The sequence below is a fragment of the Pleurodeles waltl genome, chromosome 6, assembly GCF_031143425.1.
Source record: "Pleurodeles waltl isolate 20211129_DDA chromosome 6, aPleWal1.hap1.20221129, whole genome shotgun sequence".
Taxonomy (NCBI): Eukaryota; Metazoa; Chordata; class Amphibia; order Caudata; family Salamandridae; genus Pleurodeles; species Pleurodeles waltl.
In genome coordinates this window covers 1,483,717,881-1,483,731,772 of record NC_090445.1, presented here as the reverse complement: position 1 = coordinate 1,483,731,772, position 13,892 = coordinate 1,483,717,881, and positions in this window count along the sequence as shown.

Sequence of the window (13,892 nt, the reverse complement as noted above, 5' to 3'; positions counted from 1 at the left end):
AAAGGCAGACAGATTTGAGTATCCCTATAGACCTGCCCTTAGGATTCAGTAGAAATGCATTTAGTTTTATAAAGAATCAGCATTTCTTCAATGGTCTTCCTTTCCATTCTGAGAATCTGCCTGAGAATCTAAAAATGCCTTTATGTTTTTCGTAAAATGTTGTACTCTATTACTCAAGAGGGAATTCCATTTAACACAGGAACTAAAAATGATCCCCAAATAATTAAAATCTTTCACTTTCCCCAGCATAGAATGCCCCATTACAAACTGTTTTGACTTTATCTCATTGAGCCCACAGGTCGTAATGAAGGACTTGGTGTAATTAACTACTGTAATCCAAACCACCCATGTAGGAATGAAAGGAATCCAATAATATTTGGAGACAATTTTTAATGCGGGCCCTAAGACGTTGTCTGTGTAAAGGAGGATATGGATTGGTTTAGAACCTATATGGGGGATATCCTTCCCATCTTCTACCAAATATTTGGCAATTCCATTTATGTATCATAAAAATAGAAAAGGGTCAAGGATACAACCCTGTTGCACCCCTGAGGAAGAATTAATATGGGAAGTTGTTTCACCCAGCCTGCCATAGCAGACTTTAACATAGGCTTTGGTGTACACATTTAATAGAGTAAGGGGCATATTTATACTCCGTTTGCGCCGAATGTGCGTCGTTTTTTTCGACGCAAATTCGGCGCAAAACTAACGCCATATTTATACTTTGGCGTTAGACGCGTCTAGCGCCAAAGTATGGGCAAATAGCGTCATTTTTTTGCGTGAACGCCTTCCTTGCGTTAATGAGATGCAAGGAAGGCGTTCCCGTCTAAAAAAATGACGGCGACGCAAATGCGTCGTATTTATACTCCCGGGCAAAAATCACGCCCGGGAGTGGTCGGGTCAAAAAACCCCGCTTTTGCGCCACTTTTTAACTCCTGGGTCAGGGTAGGCGTTAAGGGGCCTGTGGGCTCAAAATGAGCCCACAGGTGCCCTCCCCTGCCCCCAGGGACCCCCCTGCCACCCTTGCCCACCCCAGGAGGACACCCAAGGATGGAGGGACCCATCCCAGGGACATTCAGGTAAGTTCAGGTAAGTATAACATTTTTTTTGTTTTTTTTTTTTGGGTGGCATAGGGGGGCCTTATTTGTGCCCCCCTACATGCCACTATGCCCAATGACCATGCCCATGGGACATAAGTCCCCTGGGCATGGCCATTGGGCAAGGGGGCATGACTCCTGTCTTTACTAAGACAGGAGTCATGTAAATGGCGTCTGGGCGTCGTTAAAAATGGCGCAAATCGGGTTAAGACGATTTTTTAGCGTCAACCTGACTTGCGCCATTTTAAGACGCCCTAACGCCATTTTTCCCAACGCCGGCGCTGCCTGGTGTACGTGGTTTTTTTCCACGCACACCAGGCAGCGCCGGTCTGCTTGCGCCGGCTAACGCCATTCAATAAATACGGCGCCCGCATGGTGCTTCAGAATGGCGTTAGCCGGCGCAAAAATTTTTGACGCTAAACTGCGTTAGCGCAGTTTAGCGTCAAAAAGTATAAATACGGGCCTAAGTGTTTCAGCTTCAACCCCCATCTTCTCCATCATTGACCAGACCTTTGAGTGATTCACCATATAAAACATGCAGGATAAATCGATAAACGACAAGTGTAGCGACCCTTCCTTCGCCACAGCCAGGAGATAAAAGTTTAAGCAGTGATCCATAGTACCCAAGGCAGGTCTTAAGCCATATTGTACATTGTATAAAATATCACGCTCTGTGGTCCAAGATTCCAGCCGTGCTAGAAGTACGCAGCCCAGGATTTTCTTGCTGAAGTCTATTAATGATATCAGCCTGTAACATGATGGTGAATGCACATCTCCTTTTTAAAAAATTGGGATAATTATGGCCATTTTTCATCACACCGGTATTTGGCCTGAAGCTGCTTCCTTAAAAACATTTGTCAGGAGGGGCGCACAGATTTCAGGTTTTGTTTTAAATATGTCAACTGGTACGCCATGCGATTCCCGGGAATTCCCCCCATCATATTTCCCTAATGCTGCTACAACCTCATTTACCTCAATGACTAGGGTGGTTTCCTGGCTAAAGTCAGTCTGCCAAAAGGGATCTGCTATGGCTGTTATATCTGTTGTTACGCTAGATGTTAAACATAACGTCAAAGTGTGTCACCCATAATTCGGCAGTAATTTGGCCGTCAAGTGGTGCAACATCTTGCAGAGAGAAAAAAGGGTGATATATATATAGTTTCCCAGAGATGAGTTATCATTCCTGTGTGCTGCTTCTACAAGGCCCTCCCAGGCTTGTGTCTGAATCACCTCTATCATTTATAGTGAAGTCTTGCAGCTTTGGCTTTGCTAAACTAACTGGGCCCTTATTTAAGGAAATTTTCAGTTGTTTGTGCACCTGGCTACATGTCATCTGCATGGTAGTTTATCCTTTTTAGGGTTATCAATAGACAATTTTTCTGAGATAGCTCTACATAAAATGCCAAATGCTTTTAGGATTATAGTTATACCTACATTATCATCAAGGCACCTCAATATTATAGATATTTTGTCAGATTATTTGTACATCAAAAAGATCAGGTTTAATCTTATCCCACTTAAATCTAAGCTCCCTTTTTTAGGGTAAATTATCTTGTTACCTTTATTTTTAGTGGGTTTCACAATCTGCAAATTCAGGTTTAACACCAATGGGTTATGGTCACTTATACAATGCAGAACTACCTTAAAATCTGTATGAACTTGTATGAGCCCAGGAGACATAAAAATAAAGTCGTATAGATTGGGAATACATTCTCACTCATAGCTGCTATATCATTTGCACACACAAGATCAGGTTTATGAATAATAGTATTCAGGGCCTCCCTTAAGGATTGTGTTTAAAGTTGGAGAGGTCTAGGTTCCTTTTATTCTTAAAATTGCAAGCCATTTCCCAACTGAGTTCACATAAGGTAATGTTAAAATCACCCACCCAAATTTAAACAGTTATACGTTTTGTATTTGTGTAGTGAATCCTAGTTTGTTTTAATGGAATAACAGGAGTTAGCTTGGCCTCTGGCTTGCAGACTCGTGCCCCCATCACCTAGTGACTTTTAACCTACTTAGCTTGCTCTGTCTTAGCCCATTTAATTATTTAATTCTTCTAAGATGGCTGCCTTGTTTATAGTTAGGCCACTTGTTATGATTTACATTATCAGTGTCACCGCGCTAAGGTGTCAAGATCAAGCAACAAAGACAAACAAACAGTAGGTGTTCACACTTAGGGATTTTCCCTCTCTATACTTTCGAGGGATTGTTTATATTAATTGCCGTCCCAAACATGTCTGTTATCTATTGTTTGGGAACACACCTACGTCAGGGTTCCTTGTAGATCTGTATAAATACATCGCACTTTAGACAGATAATCAGAGGGATTCCGACCAGAGGGCATCGCCACCATCGCTGATATCGATGCTGCAGTCGTCTTGACACTGACCCAGTCTTCCTGTCCCTGCGGAGTCTGAGATAGAGACCTCATTCCAAGGTAACGAGAGTTGGGGGCTCCTCTCATGGACATGGCATTGGCAGATTAGATTTGGCAAACCCAGCTCTCCTTTAGGTAGGAGGTTAGGCCTCTCACATTAGGGTATTGGGGCATATTACATCTTGTATGTCTTGCTTATGCATTGCAAGATGGTGGGGGACTTTGTAATAATGACTCTCGTCTTCACAATTCTGTTTCTTGCATTATTCATTATCCTAATCATTGCAGCCCATGCAACTTATCGCAAATTGGAGTTATGTTAAATAAAAACTATTGAACCTTTACTGCATCTTTGTAATTGCCTGTGTTTGTATGAGACATGATGTATCTGTGAGAAAGGGGTAACCACGACACTCCCTGAGATTTCTTATTCTCGAGTCCATGCGTAAAGGCTGCCACAAATCACCTTTTACTATTGTATTTCTGGTGAGGTGCTGCTAGTGAGCCGGTAAGGTTGGGACAACAGTTGCGACTTGTTGTAGGAAAGGCGTAGTCGCCTACAAACAAAAGTACTGTCATCCTTTAACCAGCAGTCTTGCCCAGAGCAAGAGTCCAAACTACAACATTTATAAGGAAGAAATCAAGAAAATCATCAAAATGGACTATAGCTTCTGTATCCGAATGATTAAAATAATTATAATAGAAGTTCACCAATAAAATATCATACCCCTTTAAGAAGGAGAAAAGCTTGACCTGTAAATGAGATGTAGCTCATATTTTAAACACTGCTGAGGAAGGTGTATGAATGTAAGTGAAAGTCACTAAGCCCCCCCTTAGCTCTACCCGCAACAGAAGGGATCCCCGGTTCCAAGAAGGATTGGTAGTCATTTAGGTTCCTCCTTGGACTATGTCTTTTGATAGCATCTAATGTCAGGTTCACTTACAAAGGTGATCCAGTCCGGATTATCAATTTTTAATTCAGCTACCCTGGGCAATCCATCCTCCCTCCTTACCAATCTACTACTTTATTTAAAAGTTCATTATAATTTTCTGAGCAACTTTACAATACTGGCGGAACTACCTTCAATATCACAATTTATGGAGAAAATTGGGGGGTGCAAGACCGGAGGAGATGAAGAGTTAACTGAATGTGGGCGTATGATTGGACTATGCCCCTCTGTATTTTCTGAAGAATTTGGGGGGTAAGGAGGTCTAACGATGATATCCTTCCATCTCCTGACGCTCTACCCCCTCTTAGGTTTGTTTGGTGGAGGCTACATTCTGTGATGGGATAAGAGCTATTGTTAACTTTGTCTAAAGAGTTTATAGGCTGAGGTTTGTAGGTAGTATTTTATTTCTTGGATGCGCAGGAGTGGGGGGACCATTTGACTGCCCCACCAACAAGACTGAGGATAATTTAAACAGCTCCATCTCAATTTACTCTAGATGAGTCACTATTGTGGATAAAGATGATAGTATAGGCTCCTTGATAATTAGGGTTACGGAAGTATTACGTTTGGCAGGCATGGGGTATACTCTGTCATCCAGATTTACACAGATTTGGTTATCTGAGCTTTCAGTCTGGTTTTGAGATTACCCCTGGGGGCCCAGGCATTGTGTTTTACATTTGAAGGCTCACTCTGCCCTTTTCTTTTTCCCCAGAGATGGTTTGAAATTCCCTGACATAGTCAAGGCATGTGTCCAAGCTGGGGGTCCTTTTGAGGGGCTATCCATCAATATATTCTGGACCTCAGTAATAGAAGCTTTCTTTGAGTGTAACTGTGAGAGGTCCCCCCATGTGTTGGACTTTTTTCCTTACGCAGGGTCATCCCCAGTCTTTTTGCCTCCTTCCTCCTGGTTTTTCTGACCTCTCGCTGTTGGCTCTAGGACTCTGAGCACTTTATCACTGCTGACCAGTGCTAAAGTGCAGGTGCTCTCCCATCTAAAGTTGGTATGATTGGATTATACCTAATTGGCATATTTAATTTATCTATAAGTCCCTTGTACAGTGGTGTCTCTATACACAGGGCCTGTAAATTAAATACTACTAGTGGGCCTGCAGCGCTGCTTGTGCCACCCACTGAAGTAGACTTTCAAACCTGTCTCAGGCCTGCTAGCGCAGGGCCTGTGTGCGCAGTTTTCTGCCACAGGGGCCTGGCATCTAAATTTACTTTCCAGACCCTGAACTCACCTTTTACTACGTGTACGACACCCCTAAGGTATGCCCTAGCTAGCCCTATGGGCAGGGTGCCATGTCTGTAAAAAGGCAAGACATGTGCCAGGTTGCGTGGCCTGTCCTGGTAGTGACAAACAGCCTAACATGGTGTCTCAATGTGTGAGTGCTGCCTTCTCATAGGATTGCATTAGAAATGCCCTGCCTTATGTGTAAGGGGTATTGTCTGATTTATGAGGGGTAGCGTAGGTGTGTTTGGTATGGTTGTGAGGGTGATAATAAATGCTGCTTACTGGTGTGGGTGTATTTTTTATTACTATCACAGAAATGCCACTTCTAGAAAGTGCGCATTTTTCTGTGCTTATGACGCTGGTGTTTTGCAGCTTGACTCCAATCCACGTCTGGGCAGAGTGACAGTTGGGGCTTTGTGCATACTTGTCAAACAGCCTGTACACAGGGAGGGTGGAGGTGTCAGAGAGGTGCATCTGCATACTGAATAGTCTTCCTGAGCTGAGAGAAGGGAGAGGCGGGGCACACCTACATTTGTAAAGGCTGTGCCCTGGCCTCACACAATAGGGGCATTAATCCCCCACTGATGTTTGGAGCCTGTACTGAAAGGAGAGAGGGGGCACTCCCCAGAACCAGTTGTAACTGGCTGGAACCTCCTCTCCCTACCATTGCAAAACATTGTAAGGACTGAGTATAAGTATAGGGGAATGTTCCCCATAATTTGGAGTCTCTTTGAATTACCTGGAACTGGAAACCATGCTGCTGGAGGGACTCACCAGGAACCGCCATGGACTGCTGCTGCTGTGCTGACCTGTGACATGATTGGTCACTTTGAGGGACTGCCTGCATTCTCCTTGTGCTGGCCTGCTGCTGGACTCTGCCACCTGTGCTCCTTTTTCTCTTCACTGTTGTCCCCCCAGGGGCAGGGTGCTGTGGCCCCTGACCCCTGCAACCACCTGCTTTCAAAGCGCATGAGGAGCACTTTTTCTTGGAACACCTAGTGCCTAATGAGGGCTGTGGAGTCATTTTTTTTTATATAGCGCTGTAGAAGCGCTTTCCCAACGCTGGAAATCACCACCGCAGCCGGGCCTCATGAATTACTAGAGAGCGTCAGCGCGCGCTGTATCTTCAGCCCCAGGGCACGGGCTGAGAGAGAGGGGAGCCGGCTCGCTCCTCCTCGTGCCCCCGGTGCACCCAAAAAACTTCATTTACAAACTCGGAGCACGAGTGCTCCTGTCGTGCCCCTGGGGAGAAGCGTGCTCCGTGGAGCAACCCCGGGGCACTGGCAGGCACCGACTTTGGTGCCTACCACTTCTTCTATGGCTGGGCAGGCCGCACGTAAAAACTGGACGCCGGGCAGGGGGAAGGAAACCTCATCGGAGGTTCCCCCCGGCACCAACGAGGCCGTCCTGCTCCTTCTTGGACCGCGGGCAGGGCGGAAGCCTCACCAGAGGCCCCCTGCACTGCTGGTCCTTGGATATGGCCCTTGTGTGGGCCAGTTTGGGATCTTTTGGAGCCCCCTGTCGTGGAGGTCCAGTCAAGGCCCAGGGGGGCCCTACACGGTTCATGGGTCCCAGGAGGGACCCGCCCTTGAATCGGAGGGGAGCGTGGCGCCCCCCTCCTCCATAAAAGTATTGGGTGACCTTGGTCTCCCCAGTGATCGCGGGCCCCAGGAGGGGCCCGTCAGTAGTGCAGAGGGGGTGCGTGCCACCCCCCTCTTCCCCAGGATTTTAAGGAGGCCCCCACATGCGCAGAGGAACGCTGGGGGGCCCCTCCCTTCTTTGTCTTCTAGGCACGGAAGGTGCCTGCCTCATCATTTCCAGGTATTCCCTAGAGGGCCAATATGTTCCTAATCTAAAGTTCTTTCTAAAGACTTTGTGAATTAATGTACATTGCCTACCTGGTTTATGATGTTTTTGTGTGCATATGCAAATCTTCCTTTTATGGACATGCTTGCTAAGATGTTTTTTTTTTTTCTAACTTGAAATATGTTTTCTAATGTTCCTACTATGGGCGTTGAATGATATTCCTATGACAAGTACTTTGGTGTAGTAACGTGTTTCCTGACTACTGCTTATGTTGCAGAATACCGAGTAACCTGTGTGTTATGTGTAACTACTGCCAGTTTGCAGAGTGACTAATGTGTAACATTCTGACAACTGCTAAGGTAGCAGGATAGTAATGATATGTGATGTTTGGTCTGATAATTGCATTGTGTACAATACAGTATATCTTCATATAATCTGGTGTTGTGTTTCCTTTGTGGTGGGGATATTGCGTCACATGTGTTGTGTGTGTTGTGCAAACATTTTACACATTGACCCATTGCCAAACTACCAAGGGGGTGAGCAGGGGTTATCTTGGACGTGTAACTCCCTTGCCCTGACTAGAGTGGGTAAGTTCTGCCTGGCTGAGGTGCGTACCCTAGCCAACCAGAAACCCCATTTCTAACACCCTGCCACTAAGGCAGCATGACATATTGAGTGGCAAGTAGGCACGGCATTGGGAGAGGATGGCGATAAGTACCTTTCTAGCCATCCAAGGTTGCCTCTGAGGTGTTATCTGGGACCAAAGCCTTCCTTTTACAAATTTTAAGGCCAGGAGACATAAGTAAAGAATATATAAACTAGTTTGTGAAAATGCACAGTACCTTTTAAAAGCATATATTAGATGGGTGGCCCAGGCCCAGCCTCTTCTGGGTGATGACAGGCACATGACAGGCCTGTCCTTGGCTGGGGCTTTGCCAAGGCGAGGCCCATTCAAGTCCTGTGCCATGGGAATCTTCTCAGAGCTGTAAAGCATGTTTGGCGACAACAGGATGGTGGCTGTGGGTAGGCCCTTCTTCTTAGGGCAAGGCACACTGGGAGATGTATCCCACTAGGGTTGTAGCACACCGGCCCCCTCCTCTCTGCGTCCCCTGCTGCAGAAGTCTTTTTGGCACTTTAAAGCATGTTTGGTAGCATCAAAATAGTGCCTGTGGGTAGGCCCCTCCTCTTGGGGCAAGGAACACTGGACATTCAGAAGTGCAGATTTAAATCTGTTTTTCACAGAATTTCAATTTGCATAAAAAATATTGTCACACATATACATTTATACCAGTATGGTGTAATTGTAAAGTGAAGACATCCTCCCATGGGACTGGTTGAGGGTTGCTGAGCACCCACAATTGTGCAAGTTTGTGTGTTGCACAAAAGACGTGCAGGTTGAATGCAACTCCAAAGATGTCCAGATTCCAGTACCTCATTGTGGAAAGGAAAGAGAACCAGAAGAAAATAGGATAGGTTGCAGAGGAAGGAGATCTTTATAGGCAGGCACACTGGAATCAATTATTGCATGGGACATGGAGTTTTTTCACATAGGTATTGATTTGCCACATTTGTCATATAATCCATATTTTAACAAAATAATGTGGTTTCTAGCTCAAACAGATCTAAAGTTTCTAAAATTGCAGCAACACATGTTGGCGCATAGTGGAAGGTCCTAGGTGTCATGACCACACAAACTTGCCAAATCAAATCAAATAAATGCTTGAGAAAAGCAAAGAGATATCCTCAGTGGAGACAGCAAAGCCCAAGCTGGAAGAAGGTTTGCAGAGTAATCTTGCGCTTATTTCAAAGGAAGAATCAAGAAGAGAAGATTCAAGATGGCCGTCGTGAGTCCTGAAGGTTAGTTACAGTTCTAGTCTTGCAATCGGTTGGTTGCTAGGTTACGAGCTCACCAGCTGGAAACTTGGCACTTCAACTGAGGTCTGACAGGAATCAGCTGTGTGGAGAGAGAGCGCTCTTCAGAGCAGAAACTCCTGTGAGGTAAAATTACACTTGAAGACTATTTTACAGAAAACGTGATAAATATTGTCAAGGTTTATTTGAGGAGTTTGATAGTAGACCGTTCCAGTGGAGGTTTGGCAAGGCTACAGATTTTAATGTATGAATAAACCTTATGTTTACAAGGTTCCTGTTTAAGATACCAAAGTCAAAAGAAAAACGAACTTTAACAAGCAAGTATTTACAAATACCAAGGTTATAAACGAAGGCCGAGTTTAACGAAGAAATGAATGTTAACAAGTAAGCATTTACAAATGCAACGGTAATAAACCAAAGTAGAGTTTAAAAGAGAAACAAACTTTAATAAACAAGCATTTACAAATACAAGTTATCGACAGATGTCGAAGTGAGAAAGGAGAAACTAACTTTAATAAACAAGCATTTACAAATACAAGTTATCAACACATGTCGAAATAAGAAAGAAGAAGCGACTTTAATAAACAAGCATTTACAAATACAAGTATTGACAGAAGTCAAAATAAGACAGGAGAAACAAACTTTCACAAGCAAGAATTACCAATGCAATAAACGTAATTGAACTCTCTAATGTAAAGTAGAAACCAACTAACATCAGCTGATTTGAAGAACGTATTATCACCAAATATATATATATATATATATATATATATATATATATATATATATATATATATATATAGCAACATAAAACCAATCTCTAACAAAGGTTGAGAAGTTCTTCCAGAATCAGTAATAAGCATTTTTAAGAAGAGCTTATCATTCATAGAGAGAAGCAAGGCTACAGAGAACCCAGGGTGAGTGAAGAAATAATAGAATTAAAGAGAATTAAGTGTTAAGAGTAGAAAGTGTAAAACTGATGTTGTATGTCCCTCGTAATTGCGACTGTGACTCTTGCAGGTGCTGCATCCAATCTTAGACGTGAAGAGGCAGACTGAGTACTGACGTTCATCATCTCTGTGGCAGTCTCTCTACAATCCCATTCCCCTTTCCCCCTCCGGGGTACTCAGCACGAAGGATTAAAATTCGTTGTGAGTAGCTCGGGTCGGGACTGAGGAGTTATCTTCTGCTTCTGAGGAAATCGAATTGAAGTATCCTGACACTAGGCAAAGGTTGACTAGTCACCTTTCAATTGCTTTTTTTAATTGTATTTGGATATTCAGCTGGTACTAATGAGGTCAATTCTTTGCCCAGACAGTGTTAAAATGTGCAAAAATGACAAAGTTATTAAGTTAATCTACAGCAAAATGTGTTATATTTCGTTGCATAATTTGCCTTTTGTTGGTGCATAATTTAGTAAACGTTGCTGTATAATTAGGTACTCCCCTGCCACATACTTCTAGCAGCCCTGTCTAGACTAGAAATATTTTCTATATGGAAATGAAAACGTATGTTACCAAAATATTCAAAGATGGATGTGTATGCTTGCTACAGTGTCAAATACTAGGGGGCTGATTTAAGAAAAGTTGCGCTGTACCCTGTGCAGCGCCACTTTCTTTGCACCCCTTAGTGTGCCCCTACTGCCACCATTTGTGCACTGTATTTAAAATACGGCACACCACTGCGCAGGGTAGGGTGCAACAGCATCAGAATTTCTGATGCTATTGATGTATGTTACAGCAGCAGCACCAAAATGTTGGCTCTACTCCTGCAGAGTACATAGGGGCCCATTGTATTTAATGGCATGCCCCCTTTGAACACCTGCTCTGAGCAGGCATTAAAAGTTTCGAAAAAAATGGTGCAAGGAAATCTCTTAGATTTCCTTTCACCATTTTTGCAGCCCCACCCCCTATGGGGGAACGCCCCCTTTAAATACATTATGTCTGGCACAGGCATAATGTAGTGCAAAGGATTACAAAGTGGCACAATGCATGCATTCGCCACTTTGTAAATATGGTAGGGTGTTTTTAGCCATCTTACACTACATTAGCATAAACATGTGTTGTTAGGATGGCGCTAGGGGCTCTTAACTCAGCCCTTAAATATGTACACGAATCATGATTAGAAGCCAAGGCAGTGACTAATACTCCGAAGTTCTACTGGAATTATTATTCATTGTGAATTCCAATGTAGAAGGACATTTCCTTTAAGCGTAGGAGTTACTCTTCAGGGGTCAATATATGGCTCTTTTTGAGAATCGGACTGTTTTGCGATCTGCCTTTACCAGGCTTTTCCATTATTCAATACCTTTTCTATATCCCCCATCTCTATCTCCTATCAGTTTCATACCTAAAGTTTACTTTAGCTGGTAGGGAGGACAAAGTTATCCAAGGACAGCATCCTGCCTTGTCTCTTAAATATTTTTGATGCCGCCGACCAACTTTGATATTACTTTCGCCTTATGACTAGACTGAATTTTTTTAAGTGCTTTGGCTGCCACATTTAAAATCATTTTCTGTTTTAATAGAAGCCTTTGTGATCTGTTGTTTCTAAGATATGCTTACATTTTATTGATTTTTAAAATGCTTAGAGGACTTCTATTGGTATTTATTGTGTTTCATCTCAAGATCGTGTCAAGACATTTTTTACAAATTGAATTCATATAGGCTACATAAATGAAATTGTAGAAGCTGGTATAGATAAATGAAAGAAAAAAAGATGCGTGGCATAGGTAGTGGGATAAGTAAATCAAAAGATGAGAAGTGCAGGGATGATAAAGGAAACACTGGGGTCCAGATTTACTAATATATCACGCAACGCAGCACAACAGCCTAATTTTCTGTGCTGCATTGTGTGAGAGCATGACAGAGCCATAATTACTAAGATATCCTGCTGCTGTTTTCTTCCCCGTGCACAATTCGGCTGCGTTGCACCGTGCAAACTTCTTTGCTCTATAATATATAGGTGTCTGCAAGAGCCTTGCATGGGATTTGTACTGGAAAGGGACCCTTCTATTCCAAAGTACTATGCTTAAACTTACTTTTTGAATTTTCCTACTTTACATGCAAAATTAGAAAGGTTTAGAGAAGAGAAAACTTTGCTCCCTCTTTGTACCAGCTTCAAGCAGAACCTAGATAGGACCTTATGTTTAAGGTCCACAGGCTGATGCAGAGGAACACCTTTGCACCACCCAAGGGATTTACACTTCTTTTAGTAATCTTTTTAGCTAAAAGAATGCTTCATAGTAAGTTCCACATCAAGAATTTATGGCTGCTTGAATTATTTTTTTCGTTTGCATTGTATTAATGCAAAGTTTTAATAATTCTGTCCCCTGGAATGGAAAGTTTTTGCTACTGTTCAAACTAGTCCTACAGTGTTAGTGGAGAGTGTTAGGAATCAGAGGTCCTGAATTGGAATATGATGTACGTTAGTTTCAGGGAGATGATTCTTCACTGACTATGTGAGTTGAGGCTAAAGAGGAAAATATATTGTGTGAGATGTGGGGTGACAAACAATGGATGGAGTGTTAAACCAGGATAATGGAGTTGAGCATTGCACTGTAGTGAATAAGCATCCAGTCAGCCTGTTCACACTAACATTGAGTGTGGGTGTGTAAGACATTGGGTTGTTGGTTGACTGTGCATGAGCCCTCGTGAAGCAGCAACCAGAATACTTGTCAAGGTGAGGCACAGGCTGACCCTGGTAACTTGGTACAGAGTAGTCAGGCTTAACTTAGAGGCAATGTGTAAAGTATTTGTGCAACACTTCAGACAGTAATAAAGTGAAGAACACCACCCAGAAAGAATCCTACACCAACTTACAACTATAGAGTGATCTTTAATAAACAAAACAAAACACCCGGCAAAAATACAATCAGTAGAACCAGAGATATGCATTTTTAAAGATTTCAGTGCTACAAAGCACAAAGCATTAATTGTGACCATCTGGTCACGCCGGACTGGGAGAAAGTCACAAGCTCAGGCCAACTACAATGGAGGCAGACAAGCTACAGGGACCTTATTAGGCCGAGTGACCAAAGTACCTTAAATCCTTGTTTGCAAAGTGTTTCAAGAGTCACTGTCTAAGATGCATTGCACAGCCAAATTGATGTGTCAGTTCTGAGACGTGGTAATGCTGCAGTGCACGATCCTGCATCGTAATTGAGGATCTTATTGATGAGGGCTTGCAATGCAAAGTCTGGTGTTGAGGATGCCGTGCGCAGTCGGGGCAGTGCATCAGTTCCAATGAGCTGTGAGGCTGGAGTGTAATTCAGGAGTTAGTTATGGATCAGTTCCATGCTGCAGCAGCGATGCATCATTTCTGAATCGGGTTGTGCCACTCAGCGGAAGAGATAAATCAGTTCCACTGGATCCACAGAGGTGGGCAGAGCACCTTAGACCCACTTCCAATTCTCCAGGTCTGGGGTGGCACGACTTGGCAGGGTAGATTTAGAGATTGCAGACTCAAGGTGCTAGGGTCGAGGTTGTTTTGTCCCTGAGACTCAAGTCAGGACTCCAGCCAGCTAGCCCTTGGAGTCTCTTTGGGGAGCTGGG